Source organism: Nicotiana sylvestris, chromosome 10 (assembly GCF_000393655.2).
Source record: "Nicotiana sylvestris chromosome 10, ASM39365v2, whole genome shotgun sequence".
NCBI classification, from domain to species: domain Eukaryota; kingdom Viridiplantae; phylum Streptophyta; class Magnoliopsida; order Solanales; family Solanaceae; genus Nicotiana; species Nicotiana sylvestris.
In genome coordinates, this window is record NC_091066.1 from 122,187,859 (window position 1) to 122,206,877 (window position 19,019).

A 19,019-nucleotide genomic window follows, 5' to 3' on the forward strand; every position below is an offset into this window, starting at 1 on the left:
AGTGATCCATGTTTTTCTAGGGTCAGGATTGTCTGTTGCCGTTTTTTAGTCTATATCTAGGTCCTCAAAACGGCGGATCTAATTTTTTTCTTTTTAGGGTCCCCTATTTTAGGTGTTAGGTACTATTATATAAGGGTAGGGATTAGGTTAGCGGTATGTGCCTAGTATATATGGGCTTGAGAATTATGGACTAGGTCCAAAAATTAGGCCTAAACAAATGGGTTGCTCGAAGCCAACTTTTATTCTTTCTCCGCGAACGGAGCTAAAATACGACCTCATTTATTAATTAGTCCTACTTAAATAAAATAACTATTAAAATAAGACTAACCATTAAAACAAACTATTTTTTTTGGTATTTTTTCAAGATTAAAAATGACTACAAAACATTAATGGAATAATTTTTTTGTAATTTTCATTTTTCTTGTAATAAAATAAAGTAAAAGAGTAAAAATTAATTGAAATAGCTATATTAGGCCTAAATTATATATTTACGTGCTAAAATATGAAAAATCTTGGGGAGGGTCAAAAATCACATGTCTACACCCGATGTGGTTGAGCCAGTGGGACCAGCTCAAGCACCATATGTGCCCTTTGTGATTCCACGCATTCAGGAGGCTTTGGCCTAGATATTGACTATATGCACTAGCCTTGCACATGCGGTTTCATTTCCGGCCACACCACCTACCTCTCTAGCCAGGGGAGGTGCTCAAACTCCCGCCACTTGTACTCTAGAACAAGTGGCTCAGGGGCTTCAGGCACAGGGGATACTACCAACCTAGCCAGTTACAGCGGCTCAGGCCCCAGTTGATCCACTTATTAGTGACAAGTAGCAAAAAAGAATAGAACAGTTTGGGAGGCTCTGGCCTCCATCTTTCTGTGGGGCTGAGTTTGAGGATGCTCAGGATTTCTTAAACAGATGCTAGCGGGTCCTTCGTACGACGGGTATTCTAGAGACTATTGGAGTCTCATTTATGACATTCCAGTTGTGGGGGGCAGCCTTCAGATAGTGTGAGGCCTATGAGTTGAGTAAGCTAGTCGGTGTTGCATGTTACACCCCAAGATTTCGTACGTGAAAGTACGCCATAAGTAAATTGATGGAAGCTCGAAAATGAGATGTTACATCTCGCATTTTCGTATGTTAAAGTTTCATCGTAAGTTAATCGATGTATGTTCGGGAATGAGATTATTTAGAGATTATAAGTATTATGCTATTTCAAACAAGCGACAAGTAAATTCGTGAAGGTGAAAGGGCAAGCAAATTGAAGAAAGTGAATTTTGTCAAAGTTTGACATGTTGAGATAAATACAGTCCGAGCTATAATACCCGATATTTATGGACTACTGCCATACAAGGTACCACATGACCATGATAGTAAGATGTATAAAGTGTGTTGAAAGTAAGTAGTGTTGATACCCAATTTTCCCTATATATTTTTCATATGCAAAATACTTTCAAAATAGCATATGTATGCATACATAAGCATGTCCAAGTGTTTCATTATTTTTTTAATTTTTAAAAGATTTTTAAATCAATTTTTCGCCTTATTTTATAAAACAAAATCAATAATTATTTTCCAAATTATCATTTTTTTGGTAACTCCTTTATTGTATTCTCATACTTATACTAAAATATAGCTAAGGTAATTTTTGCACATTTGTTACAAATTTATTGAGTATTTTAAAATTAAATTGCACATAATTGCAATTTTAGCCTATTTTAAGGTTTAATTGCGTTTATAATTACAAAATTGATCCTAGTATTTTTAATTTAATATTTGTGTATTATTAATTAATTTAGTACCTTCAATTTGTTTCCAGAAATTATTTTGCTATTTTTTATAAAAATAAAGAGGGAAAAAGTGGCTATTTAATACTAGCCCTACCTATTTAAATTTTAGCCCAAATCGACCCCCCAATTAACCCCAATTTCAATTTCAAATGGACCGTCCCAATTACTAAACTACCCTCCCCTGATCCAATTAAGTTCAACCCGCCCGACCCCTCATTAAATCCAGGCCGTTGATCAAAATGATCAACAGCCACAATCCCTCCTTTCCTTTTTTTAATCCACCAACACCCCTTAACCCTAAATCATTTGACCTAAACAGCCGCCTCTGAAACCCTCCCCTCTCTCAAAACACTCTCAAACCTTCTCTAACCCTAGCCGCCTCCCATCGCTTCTACCTTAAAACCTACCGGGTCTATGGCTTCTCAGGCTATGAAAGTCTTATACCCACCTCCTCTTGCTCCCACGCGTCTGATACTTGAAGATTTGAGGCCTAACCATGAAGGTTTGCACCCAGACCTCTGCCGATTCAAGGTTCCAGAGTCATCGCCGGCCTTGCTCTGGTGTACCATGGTGTTTTGAGCTTGGTTCTAACCTCTCTGACTCATATCAGTGACCTTTTCAAATCCTTTCTCATTTCTAGGGTTCTTCTGAAACCCTAACCCTTCGAGGTTTTCTCCGATCTCTTTAGATCTGTTGTGTATCTATTCTCTCGTTGAGTTTTCAAATGATCTCCTTGACCTTTCTTTCGAAAATTACTTTTCAAAGTCTTTCTTTTACGATTTAGGGTTTTCTGAAAATGTTTAAGTGTTTCTCTGACTTTCTTTCCCTTTTATTTTGTGTATTTGCCTCTACTGTGCTCCTATGTTTTTTATCTACCACGTTCTTGTATGTTCTCCTACTGTGTTCTGTTCTTGTATGTTCTTCTACTGAGTTTTTATACTCCGTTCTTGTATGTTCTTTTTACTGCGTTTTATATACTCCATGCTTGTATGTTCTTCTACCATATTTTCCGCACTGTGTTCTCATATGCTTTTCTATTATGTTCTTGTATTTATCTTCTACTATTTTCCAGCATGTTTATCCTATTGTACTTTCCTGCTAAGTTCTTAAGCTTTCTTACATTCCTTCTACTAAGCCCTGTTTAAGTTTCTTCTGAAAAAATTCTTAAGCATGTTCACTGTTCCTATCAGTGTTTCTCCTCTATTTTTTCTTTGAGTGCTTCTACTGTGTTCTGCATGTTACCTTGATATCATGTTTTCTCATGAGTTTTCCTATTGATAGAAGCATGCAAGAGGTTCCAGTTCTTCTCTGAAACCTCTACGCCTGCTTCGACCACTTGTCTTCTCATCTCTGTACTTGATTCAAGGTGGAAACCCTAAAATTTGGGGGTTCTGCCAGGTTTGATCATATATTTGATTGAACTAGGGTTTTATTTTAGAACCCCCTAACTCTTTGAGTCTTTGAATTGAGTTTGGACTTCTTTGTTTTCATATGATTCTGACCTTTTTACTAAAACTCTTCTACACTGGTTTTTCCTATTGATTTTACAGTGACATGAAAGTTTTCTTTCATACTTAACATGCTCACATGCTCTTTATATATGATGAATTTCCCTCTAAATGGTTTTCAAATTTGCAATTAGTTCAAGCTTCCTTCTGAATATAGCCTGATTGATTTCTTTCCATCTTTTACTAATTTCCTCTGTTACTCGACTTAAGTAAAACCCTTCTTCATCTTTTCTGACTTGGTTCATTCATACCAAATCTCAGACCTTATGATTTACTGGCTGTTAATTGACCCCCTTACCTTATTTGCACAAACTGTGTACTTTCAAAACCCTGTCCGTAAATAACCTTTATGTATTTGCCCTTAATTGCATGTTTTACACAAAGTGTTTATTCAATCCCTTTCCTTAAATGGTTTTACTCGTATTGAATCTGAATCCCTTAATTAAGGGAAGCCTTGTGTAATTGATTGACAACCAGTTCTTCAAATATTTTCTTACCTTGTTTCCTCATGACTTTCTGCACTATAAAAGGCACGACCCTTTTCACAAACACAGACTTCAAACTTCAGAATTTCATAATCTCTTCTGAACTCACACTTATAGTATTTTGTCTTCCTGTTTGCACTTTGGCTTTTACAAGACTACTGCTTTTTCTACTTACTTCTTTGAAACTGGTATGTCCTGATTTAAGTTTCAGCATCACCCCAATATGTTTAGTTACAGTCTTTGTATCCATGTCTACTTTATTGTTTTCTGTATAGTTCGACATTTAGCTTAGTATGCCTATGTTCTACTGCCTGTTTCTGCTGTGAATCTTTGCTCCCTATCCCATTACCCCTATGTGTTTTTAAATGGTTGCTTAGGGCATGACAATATGAGTTGTTGTCCATGAACTGAGCTTTTAACCAATGGGGTCTTAACCTCTAAACAAGCTGGAGGGTGTGCTAGCATATCCAATTGCTGGGTATGCCCATCAGCCTGCTCTTCTTGTGCTCTCGCAATCCCCCATTCCCTATATCCCTATATGTACTATTTCCCTTCCCTTTTCCCCCTTTCAAAATTCTGCACTTGCACTCTCTCCTAGTCTCTAAGTTCTGCCCCCCTCTTGTGAGCCTTGCCTTGGGACCTTAAGTTCCCTCTGAACCTGGACACCTGAGGGCTGGTCCTTCCACACTGTACTTTGGCTTAATATGGCGATACATTTGGATGTAAGCACTGCCCGGAGTTCTTATGAAACTCTTAGGGAACTCTGACACACCCAAGTGGTATAAAGGCTTTGAAACATGATCTTTGGAGTTGGTTTACTTCATACCTCATACATGAAGTCTGAATCAGGATCTCCTTGGTTGTAATTTTCAACTTCTGATGTATTTTCTTTACTTTATTTTTTCTGCACTGTAATAACTTTGTAATAAACTATTGGAGATGGCTAGTGAAATAAGGGAGGAATAACTATGTATGTAAAAAGAGGTATATATCCTGCTCATAGGGAATTTCTGATCTCTGCATATCACATAGATATCCTGCCTATAGGAATTCTGCACTTTCATATGTAGATACTATGCCTATAAGGAATTCTGCACCCTTATAGATATCCTGCCTATAGTTTTCTGAAATTCTACATTCATATGGATATCCTGCCTATAGTTAAATTTCTGCATCTCTCATATAGATACCATGCTCGTAGTTAACTAGAAATCTGAATCCTTCATATGCATCTGTCACTAGGCAAATTTGTTTATAGGGTTTAAATAACTAACTGCATCTAGATATCATGTTCATAGCCTTAAACGAAGTACAACATTTAGATGCCATGCCTGTAGGATTTCTGCACTCTTACTATGTCTGTAAAAGTGTCCAAAATCGACAACACATAGAAAGCATGCCTATAGGAGCTTTAATCGAATCTGAACCGTTTCATTTGCTTATAAGTTTAAAACCAGTCACAAATGACTTGTGCTCTTTTGCTGAAGCTCGCCTTTCTTTAATAACAAACTTTTTTTTTCTTAAACCAGTATGTATTCATGTTTACTTCATTATTTCTGGAATTAGTAGATATCATGCCTATAGGTTCTTCGTCTAACACTTAGGCAAGCCATAGGGTGAAAGTTCATAAATTGAATCATATTTTATATGCTACAACCAGCAGGTAGGCCTAATTAGAGCTTTTTATCTGAATTATGCAATAATTCAGTCTGTCTCGACCCTTTATGTTTTAATCAGACCCTAAGCAGCACATGCGAGTCATGCTACATTATGTGCTTTCTTTGGTTTAAAGGAGGTCTATTTGAGCCCTTTTTATTTGTTTATATGCTTCCCCAAACTTGCTATATGTGTTTTATTTGTCTCCTTAGTATTTTACCTTTTGAAACCACAGATGAGCCCAATACATCCTCCCTTTAGGATTAGTAGACCCAAGTGCCTCCAGGGCTGATAGGATTGGGGCGGGTAATAGCATGCAATAAGTAAATGAGACAATTCCACGCTTTAATACCTTAATTGGATGGGAAAGGGTAGATATGGATATGATGACCACGCGATAACATCACCTGTAGCCCCTCACTGAGGAGTGATTACCGGATGTTGTATGGGGTGATCCATATTATCAATAAACCTAGGACCCCCCTTCCCTTTGTTTTCTTTTAAATCTTTTTAAACCATTTCTTTTAAGAAAATCAACTCCTTTTAGTTCCTTTTTCTTAACCTTGTTTATTTGTAACCATTATGTGAAAATCTCCTCTTATTTGAAGTCTTTATTTGCCTATGTGTTATTTGCACTTAAGTCACAACAATAGCTTGGCCGGGAACCACATTAGTGGATCATGAGGGGTGCCTAACACCTTTCCCTTGGGATAATTTCAAGCCCATACCCAATCTCTGGTTGTTCAAACCAAACCTTTGTTAGTTTCCTAATGCACTTAAATCATTAGGTGGCGACTCTTCAATTTAAACCCCATTCCCGAAAGGGAACGAGTTGTCTCCCAAATGTCACAAACCTTATTTTGCGAGAAAAAGGGGGCACGATAGCGTGGCGACTCTGCTGGGGATATCTTTTAGGCTTCTACCATTTCAAGTTATTACTGTGACTTTACATTTCTTATGTGCCTTATTTGTTTAATACCTTTAAGCATTTAATTCCCTCTTCTATTGCAAAAAACTAACTTGTCTCTTGTTTCTTTCCCTTGCCTCTTTCACTGCTTTCCTTTACTGCACTCCTTTATTACCATTTTAAATTATTGTAATTATTACTTTATGAACGCGCAAATACGTGACAACTTATTTTAATTATTGCATATGCATGTTTCCAACATCATATTCCACTCGTGCCAAACAAATACCATAGCAACGCTTATAATGAGTGGTTGCGCTCTTCCGATATTATCACCCTTTAAATCCCGCAAAGGCGTATTTGCAGTAAAACCAGTCGATCAACGGTGTAGTCGACAGTTCCGTGACTTTCCCTCGTAAGTTGTCCACTCAAGAGTACCAGTCTAAAACCTCATAGAAACCTTACTCTGTTTAAAACTGTGCATGCATCATGGTCAAACCTAGCCTAGTCAGTTATGTTGTCTGCATAGTGACTCTTAAAGATAGCCTTGTCCAAAGTCCACTGGGTTTCCCAAAAACCCAAACGGACACTATCACGTTTTGTGCATTTATTTGGAGAACTAAATGCTTTTATGCCAATTATTGGTATTTAATAGTCGAGTCTAGTGGGGTAATGGCCTAACCCTTTTGTCTTGCAGAAATATGAGGCACGAAGTCCCCAAATTCGGCATGGTCACAAACATCCACCCAAGGTTGCTAAGCTGGTGGGAGGATCTTCATTCTAGTGATCAGACTCTTGTCCGGAAAATACCTAGGAAATCTACCTTCCCTCCTGGAGGTCCAACCCAACAAAAAAATCATAGAAGTTGCTACTCTGTTCTGGGATTGTGATAGGTCTGTGTTTTGTTTCGGAGAGATTGAGATGACACCCCTGCTAGAGGAAATAGGAGGATTGGCTGGTATACCATGGGAGACCCAGGTTTGTTAATGCCGGAAAATCGCAAGGGTAGAGGTTTTCTCAAAATGATGGGCCTAAAGAAGAATCCAGACTTGACATGTTTGAAGGAGTCCTACATTCCCTTTGATTATTTGTACGAGAGGTACGGTCACAGCAAATCCTACCGTATATATTCGGATGAGTTCGCCCTTACATTGTTGGGGCATATTCACCGAAGGGTCTTTGTCTTCATGTTCTGCTTCTTGGGGATGATAGTGTTTCCAATGAAGAAAGCAAGGATCCACACCAGGCTAGCCGTGGTCACCAACACTTTGATGGAGGGAATTGGTGGACAACCATTTAGCATAGTGCCCATGATCATCACAGAGATATACCGAGCCGTGGAAAAGTGTCAACAAGGAGCCCTACACTTCGAGGTCTGCAACTTGCTACTCCAGCTCTGGCTTATGGAGCATCTTCAAAGGGGTGAATATCGGCAAGCGATTCAGCGTAGAGACTGGGACGATCATATAGCTTTCCATCAACCAATGCGAATGAACTACATGCCCAACATGTTTGCTCAGCCAGAAGATGCCAAGGGATGGGTGGTGCTGTTTGAAAATCTAACTGAGGATCAAATACAATGGATATTCAAGTGGTTCCATACTGAAGAGTTCATCGCCCGATCCAGGGACGCACCATTTCTGATACTGATCGGTTTGAGAGGAACCTACCCTTATGTCCCTCTCCGAGTTATGAGACAAACTGGTAGGAAGCAGGTTATACCAAGGGTCGACAAGATGAGTCACTTCCGGGCTAACTTCCAAGCTGATGACAGTCCTTATAAGTGCCAAACTCAGCATATGTGGCATTGCAAGATCATCACGGGAAGATATACTATCGAACCAGACAGATACCATGCTGGCTGCACCCCATACTATTCAGGCTAGTTGGAGGATAATCATAATGGTCTGGGCCAACCCGAGTTTGTTCGAGGTCACAAAATTATCGATGAAAGGGCTGAAGCACAGGTCAAATACAACCAACTACGCAAGAGGATTCGGGAATGTGAAAACGAGCACCGTGAGATTCAAGAAGCCCACCAAAAACTGACTAAAGAGTGGAAAGACATGGCTGTCAGTTCCAACAAGCGATTAGGATACCTGGAACAAGGTTTAGTGGAGATGAAAAGGAAGTTTCTCAAGAGGATCGAGGACTGCCAAAATGCTGAAGGAAATGAGGGTGGATACCTGGCCAGAGCCTACCTGCTGCTGGGACTTCGCGAGTTGGTGAAGCTGTTCGATGGAGCCAAAAATGCCGAGTCTGGGGAAGGTCCTTCTAGGACTAAGTAGATAGGAGTTTTGTTTTACTTTATGAAATTTAATAAGGCCAATGACCACTAGTGACATTTATTCCTTGTTATTTAGTATCGTTTTGGGATTCGTCTACTTTTATCAATAAAATGAGGCATTTAGCATTCTAAGTTCTCCAAATCAATTTGTTGCTAAGCCTACCTCGGGCACAACGAGGCACCCAAATTAGGACGTGATTTACATTCTTGCACTATGTGTTTAAATATCGCAACACTTTCTTATAATCCCCACTGAATTGTTACCTTTTTGTTTTTACTTTTTTATTTATTCCCCTCCCCAAAGGTTAGTTCGTGCACTCTGGCATCGTCATGATATTCCATAAGATCAAAGGGCCCTCCACCCACTCCTCCTCCTAGTCGTATTAGAAGCAGGAACAAAGGAAAGATGGAAGATTTGAACAACACCAAAAAGGAAAACTCAACTGAACGAGTAGAGGTCACTCATGGTGCTCAGGTCTCCAAAGAAAGTACATCCCAACTCGAGTAGAAACTGTTGAAATTTCAGGAGGAACTTGATCAGGTTCCGAATCTGGCAAAACTTATCATTTTCCCTTATCACTCCAGATATCAATTTTCCAAACGCTTAGAACCCCACGCCGCCACAAAATATCCCAAAATCACAAAACCATCCCGCTCCTCACCACCGCTGCAATACTTGCCACACTCCATTACTCATCCCAGAACCTCTGAATTCCACAAATGACCATTTCCACGCCCATCATAACACCCCCATCTATGTGGAAACCATGCCACTCTCCACCCAACCTGTCTCAAGCACACCCGAGTCTGATGATAAAGACTCACTCATCAGGAACCCAGCTGCGGAACTCAAGAAATTGACTAGTCAAATTCAGGGTGTCGAAGGAAGTAAGGGGATTGAAAGGGTTGAACTACGAAGATCGTTGCATACAACCGGATGTCGAACTGCCCGAGGGCTACAAACCTCCTAAGTTCGACATGTTTGATGGTATAGGGGATCCGAGAGTCCACTTGAGAACATACTGCGACAAGCTGGCCAGAGTAGGGAAAGACAAAAGGATTCGCATGAAGCTTTTCATGAGGAGTCTGGAGGGAGATGCTCTGTCTTGGTACATTAGTCAAGACCCAAAGAAATGGTCGAACTGGGTGAGTATGGCATCCGACTTTATGGACTGGTTCAGGTTCAACACAGAAAATGCACTAGATGTGTTCTACATTCAGAACTTAAAGAAGAAGCCCACGGAAACATTCCGCGAGTATGCCACTCGCTGGAGATCAGAAGCTGCTAAAGTCAAACTACTTTAGAAGAAGAACAAATGAATAAGTTTTTTGTGTGGGTTGAAGACCCGTAGTACTATGAAAGGCTGATGTTCATTGAGAGCCAGAAACTTTCTGACATCATCAATCTAGGGGAAATGATCGAGGAAGGCATCAAAAGTGGTATGGTTACAAACTTTGAAGCTTTGCAAGCTACCAATAAGGCTTTATAGTCTAGTGGTACGTCCAAGAAAAGGGACGTAGGTGCCGTAATGGTTTCACAAAGAGCCAAATACCCTATCAAATACCAAGCCTATCCGATACCTCCACTCACATATCAGCCTACCCCGAATTACCAAGCACCATCACCCTCTTACTAAGCTCCATCACCTACTTACCAATCACCCCCACCTCCTATATATCAACCTACTTCACCCAGATATTCCCAACCCACACATGTCTACCAAGCCTACAATACTCAGCCCTCCCACTATAAATCTCCTCCCACACATCAAAACATTCCTAGACCTCGACCAAATTTCGTCTGCAGACCCCCCAAACAGTATACGACCATTGCTGAACCGATTGACCAGCTGTACGAAAGGCTCAAACTGCTGGTATGTCACCTCTATCCCTGCTATAACCCTTGAAAACCCTTCTTAGTGGGTCAATCCAAATAAATCTTTTGCATACCATTCCGGCATGAAGGGACATACCATTGATGAATGCCTCTCTCTGAAAGATAAGATCCAGACTCTGATCGATAACAAGATCATTGTAGCAAAGGAGCCTACTACCAATGTTTGCAATAATTCTGGCAGATGATAAGGGTGGAGGTGTTCACATGATTGAAATAGAGAATGATTGGATCCCAAAGGATCGATCAGTTTAATCACAGAAGGTGACGAACAAAAGAAGCCGATAGTCACCCTCAATCTGATCGTAGTCCAGACTCAGCCTTCTGGGGATGCCGAGGTAAACATGTCTGTACCACTTGAATTTGAAGCACCACCCCCTACAAAGATGCCAACACCAATCGAAGTCGAGTTTGGGTCTCCAGCAAACGTACACACACCGTTTGAAGTTGCAGTTTTACCCTCCAAAACACATGCTCCGTTCGGAGTAAAAGTGCCCATCCTAGTAGTAATGTCGGCCTTAACACCATTCCATACAAATTCCATACCTTGGGATTACACAGCCGAGGCGAAAAGGAAAGGGAAAGCTAAATTCGGGGAAACATTTGCAGCCCAGGGCATGACAAGGAGGTAGCTTCGGCATCTATATCGAGGGTATGCCTTTTTAGGGGTCTTACAAGTTCGAATATATATCCTTGACTTTAAGATAGAGATTTTGCCTTTTGTAAGGTCTTATAAATTTGAACATGCCTTACTTGAGGTCTTATAGATGGGTTACTTGGTACAAGTATAATTCATGCCTTGCTTGAGGTCTTACAGATTTGGTATTGCCTTATGGAGGTTTTACACTATTGATAATGCCTCGTGGAGGTCTTACATTTTCCAGCATTGCCACATGGAGGGCTTTCGGGCTTGAGGTTGCCAGCTTGGGTGTCTTACAGCCTCGAGTTTTTTGATAGCTCGAATGGCTGACAGTCGGCAATAGTCCCTGAGACATCGAATGTTTTTGGCTCTGGAGCCATTCTCTGTAAACTTGATATTGCCTCATTGAGGGCTTATGAGCTCAAAGTTTCTGTCTTGGAGGTCTTATAGCTTTGAGTTTTTGATGTCAGTTCCCGGGTGTTGGGGAAGTTTCTGGCCCTGGGGCCATTTCTTGTAAAAGAATAGCAAACTTCTTTGAAGCGCGAAACGTTTTTATGGTAAAAGATACTCCTTTGATTACTTGGTACAAGTATACATGTTTTTGTCATCTAGGATTCGATTATTCTATGCGGACATGGTTTATTTGACCGTTTGGCCCGATACATCATTTTTCTATCGACACCATCTTTGGCTCATCTTAACTTCTCTGAGGAGGTGATCTCCCGGGGGGATGCCCCCAAGTATTCGAGGTTGATTGAAGTGAAGCCTTGAATATTTTTTTTCTCCTTAGGTAGCATATAAATGTTGCCTCGTTAAAAACCTTGTCGGTAAAACCCTTCTTGGGATAAAATCCGATCGAAGGAAAAGAGTGCAACATATGATTTAAAACCTAAGGTCTTCAAGCTGGAAGGTGGTACGATTTTTCTAACCGGACACCTGCATACAGGTCAGTGTGAGGCGTAAAATAAAAAGGGAGACGGTTATACCTTAATAGTGATGGCGCTTCGAGCCTCGACATGCTTCAACTGCTCGCTCCGGGGATGTGGTACAGTCCTTTACTCATTCACTCGGGTATATTTGAGGATGTATCTTGTGATTGTTGCTTCGCTGTTTGATTATCCTTTGGCTCCTTCGATGTTGAAGGTGTCGATGCTGGTGCCATATCGTGCATTGCGAACATCTCTCTTGTCGTGTGTTGCTCCCCGTATACCATTTTTATTTCGTACTTTGTTGGAAACTTCATCATTTGATGAAGGATTGATGGTACCGCTCTCATGAAGCGTATCCTAGCCTTGCGAGTAAGGCATTGTACCTCATTTATCCTTTGATGACATAAAACTTGACATTTTAGGTTGTGCCGGCCACATTGACCGGAAGGGTGATCTCCCCTTTTGTTGTCTCGCTCGCATGTTGAATCCGTTGAGGACTCGAGAGGCGGGCACAATATGGTCAAGCAGTCCGAGCTGCTCCATCACCCTTGACCTGATAATATTGGTCGAACTACCTGGATCCACAAGCACACTTTTAATTTGAAATGTATTCACAAGAAAAGAAATTACCAATGCACTGTCATGAGGCTGAGACAGGGCCACAAATACTTCTTTGCTGAGTGTGAGAGCGTCCTTGGGTATGTAACCTCGAGTTCTCTTTCCCTTGGTGATAGATATTTTCGTTCGTTTGACATTGGGTTCCTATGGGATATCGATTCCTCCAACGATCATGTGCATAACATGTTGTGGCTCTCCCGTTTCATTTTTCCTATTCGCATCTTTTTCCCGAAATTGATTTTTGGCTCGGTCGCTGAGGAACTCTCGTTGGTGCCCTTTATTGATTAGTTGGGCTACTTCTTCTTAGAGATGTCAACAAGCTTCGGTCCTATGACCGTGTGTGCCGTGAAATTCGCACACCAGGTTAGGGTTCCTTTACGACGGGTTTGATGGTATGGGTTTTGGCCATACGGTATCTTTGATTTTACCTATGGCTGAAACGATGTCCGAAACATCAACGTTGAAGTTGTGCTCAGATAATCGGGGTTCCTCCGTCGGTCCTACGTATCTATCGAATCCGGCTCTACTCACGAGTCCCCAAGGATTCTAAACTCGATTTGCCCTTCGATCGTTTTAGGGTATGTTATGCCTTGGGGAGTTTCTTCGATCTTCAGTGTACGGTTGGTACCTTTCCTTGTTTGTCCTAGGTTCCTTTGCTAGGAGCTTTTTAGGATACACTAAGCCCGAGGGAGATCCTAGTTGGTCGTCCTCAATCTTAATCTTTGATTGATACCAGTTGTGGACATCCACCCAAATCACGACGAGATATTCGACCAAGTTCTGTTTTAGCTGCTTCGAAGCTACTGAGCTTCATTTGTTCAAGCCTTAGGTGAAGGCCTGCACTGCCCAGTCATCGAAGACTGGTGGTAAATCCATTCGTTCCATTTGGAAGTGAGATACAAACTCCTGCATCATCTCGTTTTCTCTTTGTTTGATATTGAAACATCGAGATATCTGGCATGTGCTTAATAAAAGAATCTGCCAGCATAACAAATGAGTCTATCGAATTCGGGGGTAGGTTGGGATACCACATCATAGCCCCTTTTGAAAGGGTTTCTCCAAATTTCTTTAACAGGATAGATTAAATCTCGTCGTCCTTCAGGGCATTTCCCTTTTCAGCACAAGTGTAAGCAGTGATGTGCTCGTTAGGGTCCGAGGTTCCATTGTACTTCGAAAGGTCTGCCATTCTAAATTTCTTCGGGATGGGCTTTGGAGCAGCACTCGATGGGAATGGTTTTTGTACGAATTTCTTTTAATCTACACCCTTCAGAATCGGGGGTGCGCCTGGGATCTGATCGACCCTTGAATTGTAGGTCTCCATCTTTTGCCATTGGCTTCCATCTTCTTTTCGCCCGATTTAATCCATTTTATGAGGTCCTCGAGCATCTTCATGATAGCGAGGTCGGTCACTGACCCATTGTTGCTCGGTCTTTCCGGTACCTGTTCGGCTCGAGGAGCCATTTTCGGTGCTGCTGTGCTTGGAGTTTTTTGGTGGCTTTGCAGTTGAGCAATCTTCCACTGTTGTGCCTGCAACATCTCAAAAATGGCGTGAAGGCTAACCTCTCGTTCCTCCCGAGCTAGGGTTCTCTAAGCTTTTTGTTGGTTTTCTTGGCGTATACTCCTGTTAGTGTGGGAGCTTACATCGACGTGTTGGGCATTGCGTGAGACCACATCCACAAGGATTGGCTCTGGTGTATCCTCAGGGTTTTGCGATGGTACACCGATGCTTGGAAAAGCTACACCATTCTCTCTGTGGTCCTCAAGACCGTTGTTTTCATGTGCATTCACTAAGTTAGACATTTTGACCTGAAATCAAAGATTCTTAGACAAGAAAAAGTGTGAAGAATAACTTGTGTTTTCAATAAACCAGCATGAAAGCAATCACTATTATTTTTAGACCCCCAGTGGGCGCCAAATTGTTTACCTTAAAAATGGTAATTATAATTAAAATTGATTTTGTGGTTCTAAAAATACGTGATTTATTTTAATGCTAGTTGTTAGGCAATAGATGCTAAGTGTAATCTAGGAAAGTAAAATAAGAGTAAGAGGCACTGTGGTTATTCAAACCGAATGGCTGCGAAATCGGGGTCCCAGACTGGCCTGAACAGGGCCTCGAGGTCGAGCTAATGAGCTTGAGTGGATGATCGATGGAGGGATAATAGTAGCAAGGGCCTCAATAATGGATCTTTATGATCAATGATGAATATACATTGATTCTTCCAACTGGATCAAAACAATCAATAAAACACAATAAGTGTAAGCAATAAACTAGAGGAAATACAATGGAGAATGTTTAAGTTAGAGAGCAGAGAATGTTTTTGTTCTTGTATTGAATATACCGTGTCTTACAAAATGACAAGGGTCCCCTTTATATAGGAGGGGAAATCCCAACATAGTACATATGTATTTATTACAAAGATATGCAGCTAGTACAACTATTTAATGTCATGGTACGGACATGTATTATTCTTGTAGACTTGATCAGCTTTAACCACGTGCCTTTTGGGATTTTCCCGCTTGTCTAAGATGGCCACCGATTTGCACTGCCCCGAGGTCGAGCATAGGGAACCCTCGGGGTCAAACCTCGAGATGTGCCTCAAGGCTTCTGAAGACGGGCATGCAAAATTCCATAATGACCGTAAAATTGGACTCTCCGATTTTAGCCGTATACAGTTTTAGAACGAGTTTTTGTTTGATATGAGGTTTATTAGTATTACCGAGTTATTTTAAGCAGCTACGATGATTAGAAATTATTTCTATGAGTATTTGAGTTATGTGGTATATCATGTGATTGTGTCTTGGGTTACAGTTATGGATCGATGTAGCTTATTCATACTTATATAGTGTATAGACACAAGATTTGGGTCTTATAGAAATTTCGGATGTGGTAAAATTGGATTCTAAGCTTTATGGGCTAAGATTTAATTAAAGATCTTCAGTTAGGTTGTGTCGGTAGGCTTATGTAGATTAGGGTGACATGGGATCACCTTGGGTACGTGCATGGTAAAATTTCATGACGATTTGATGGTTTTGGAATGACTCTTGGCATGTTCGAGGACGAACGTATGCTTAAGTAAGGGAGGATATTACGACCTGACCGGTCATTTTGAGAATTTGCACTTAGCTCAGTGGTTTGAGGGCATGAGTAGCTCCGTATAATGTAGTATGACTTGTGTGTATCGTCGGTTTCAGTTTTTGAGTGATTCAAAATTAGTTTAGAAGAATGATTCTCAACTAGGAAGCTTTAAGTTGGAAGAGTTTACCAAGTTTAACTTGAGTATTTTACCTCGGATCGGAGTTTTGATGGTTTCGTTAGGTCTAGATGGTTATTTTGGACTTGGGCGTATGCCCATATTTTTATTTAGATATTTCTAGAAGTTTTTGGCACTCATTGGCAAAAGTTGGAAATTTGAAGGTTTGGAATGATCATAAGTTTGACCGAGAGTTGACTTCAATATTATTGGGTTCAGCTTGTTATTCTGAGAGTTGGAATACGTTTGATATGTTATTTGGAACTTGTATACAAAATTTGGATTCATTCCGGATAGGTTAGGCTTGAATCGGATGCTTGATTTGATGTTTGAAGTTTATGAACTTAAGAGATTGATCTTGATCGGCGATTTGTGTTTCTGATGTTGTTATGTATGATTTGAGGCCTCCAGTAGGTTCGTGTCATGTTATGGGACTTGTTGGTATGTTCCGACGGAGTTCTGAGGGGCTCAGGTGAATTTCGGGGTAGTTGTAGACCATTTCTAGGCAATTTTAAGTTGCTGGTTTTTGACTATAGGGGTATACATTGCGATCACGTGGATTTGGTTGCGATATCGAAGAGAAAAATAGGGAAAATAGAGCTGTTAATCGTGATCGCAGAAGCCCTCTCGCTATTTCATAGAAGAAAATCTCTAGTGCACTGACCCGATTTTGCATCTAATAACTTGCAATTTATAGGGAATTTGGAGATGATCCAAAAACAAAGTTATAGCCCTTTGTGTCTAGTTTTCAGAAAATCAAACCATTTGTCATTTGGAGTTTTGTATAAAATGTTATGGCTAATACACTACAGTCTGTCTGAAAAGAGTTAGGAAGGGTTAAATGGAAGTTTGTTCATCGCGATCGGGGGGGAAAGGTCGCAATTGCATAGGGTAAAAATTGTCCTGCAAAATTTTGTAATCGCGATCGCAAGGACGCAATCGCAATGGGTACCCTGAGAACAGTGTATAAAGTACTCTATTTCGAAGGTTTAAGCCATTTTAGCATATTTGGAGTTGTGGAGCTCGGGTTGGAGTGATTTTTGAAGTGACTTTCACCATGTGGATTGAGGTAAGTATTCTCTACTAATTTTTGATTATATATCATGAATCGATGTTCATTTTTGGCATTTGACTGAGGGTTCCTAAAGAGAAAATTAGTGGGTTTTACTAAAGTTTCATAGAGCGAATTCTTGAGTTTTGTACATTGATTCGAAGTGGATTTGAGTGAAACTAGTACGGTTGGACTCGTAATTGAACGGGTTGTTAGATTTGTAAGTTTTGTCGGGTTCCAAGGTTCGGGCCTGAATTTGACCTATGGATTGATTTTGTGCTTTTGATTAAAGATTCGACCTTTATCGATTTGTTACTTTGAAATTATTTGATGTAATTGAGTTGCTTTTGGCTAATTTCGAGCCTTTAGGAGGTTGGTACATGCGTGATGGCATTTTAGAGCATCGTCTGGCTTGCTCGGTATTGGATTTTGCTTGTTCGAAGCAAGTAACACTTCAAAACTTGGTCTCGAGGGTATAAAACCCCAAATTACGTATTATGTGATTGATTTTGAGGTGATGGACATGCTAGGTGACGGGCGTGTGGGCGTGCACCATGTGAATCATGATTTAATCGATTTGATGGAACTGTGTAGCTATCTTATGTGAACATTTTTACTTTCCTCTATGTGTTAGAGCATCTGAGCTGTAATTGATGCTAGAAATCATGTTTAGGCTATATGATGGTATTATTGGGACCCATAGTGGTCGTCCTTTTCTATTGAGTTATTTGCTTAATTGCAGTTATGTACTCAGTCCCATTCATCATTACATATCATATTTGAGTCTCTATTATCTTATATTGTCACATCCCATATCATCTATTAGGGCTACTTAACATGAGCATTGTGAGATCGAGAGACTGGAGATAATAATTGCTGAGTGAGGCCGAGGGCCTGATTATGAGTGATAATTAAGGGATCGGGCTGCACACTGCAACATGTTTTTATTTATATATGCCTGAATCTGGCTTATTATAGTGTTTGGTCTAAAGGAGCCCCTCCGTAGTCTGCACCCCCATAGTGAGCGTAGTGGATATTATATTTGGGATGGAGTTCCCTAGGCATGGAGTTTCCATATATTCACATTTAGGATGGAGTTCACTGGGCATGGAGTTGCCCTATACTTTTAGTTTGGGATGGAGTTCCCTGGCTGGATTGGCCTTATACAGTATTGAGTGACTGACTGTCAGTCGCTATTTATATTGAGGAATATATCTTCCCTGGGCTGGACCTGCCCTGTACAGTACTGAGTGATTGAGTACTCTGAGAGTGTGAGTACATGAGTTCATCACTGAGATACATTGCATTTGACAAGCGTACCTGAGATACATGTATGGAGATGCATTTCCTTTTGCTATCCGATTTTTGGTGACATTCATGATTTCACCTGTATATTGACACATAGACATAGAGATGTATTTTTCTCATGCTATCTAAAAATGAAACAACTTATTTATTGTTGAAAGGTTTTTGGGAAATTTTTTAGTTTTGAAACTTAATCATATATTTTTGGGGGTTTTCGGTGAAAGATTTGGGATTTACTGTTATTCTTCAAAATCATTCATATTTTCTGTAACTGTGAATGATCTGAGTAATTTATTATACCACTTTTATTATACTGTTATAAGTTGTTGCTGGTTACTGGAGTTGGACTCTGACTCTTGTCCCAGCTCGTCACTACTTTCAACCTAAGGTTAGGTTTGTTACTTATTAAGTAAATGGGGTCAGTTGTACTCATACTACACTTTTGTACCTTGCATTGAGATGTTGGATGTTGATGTTGCTACGTACGACGAGAGCTGGATCAGAAGATGACCTGCGTTCCAGTTATGGCTATCACTTGTCCTTGGTAGTATTATGTTCGAATTATGTTCATTTAAATTTTGAATAGATGTAATTATTTCTATTCAGTCTTGTAAAAAAATCTAAATCTTAGAAGCTCATGATTTGTACTACCAGTCTTTGGGAGTTGTATAAAATTCAGCTATCTCATTTTTGACTCATA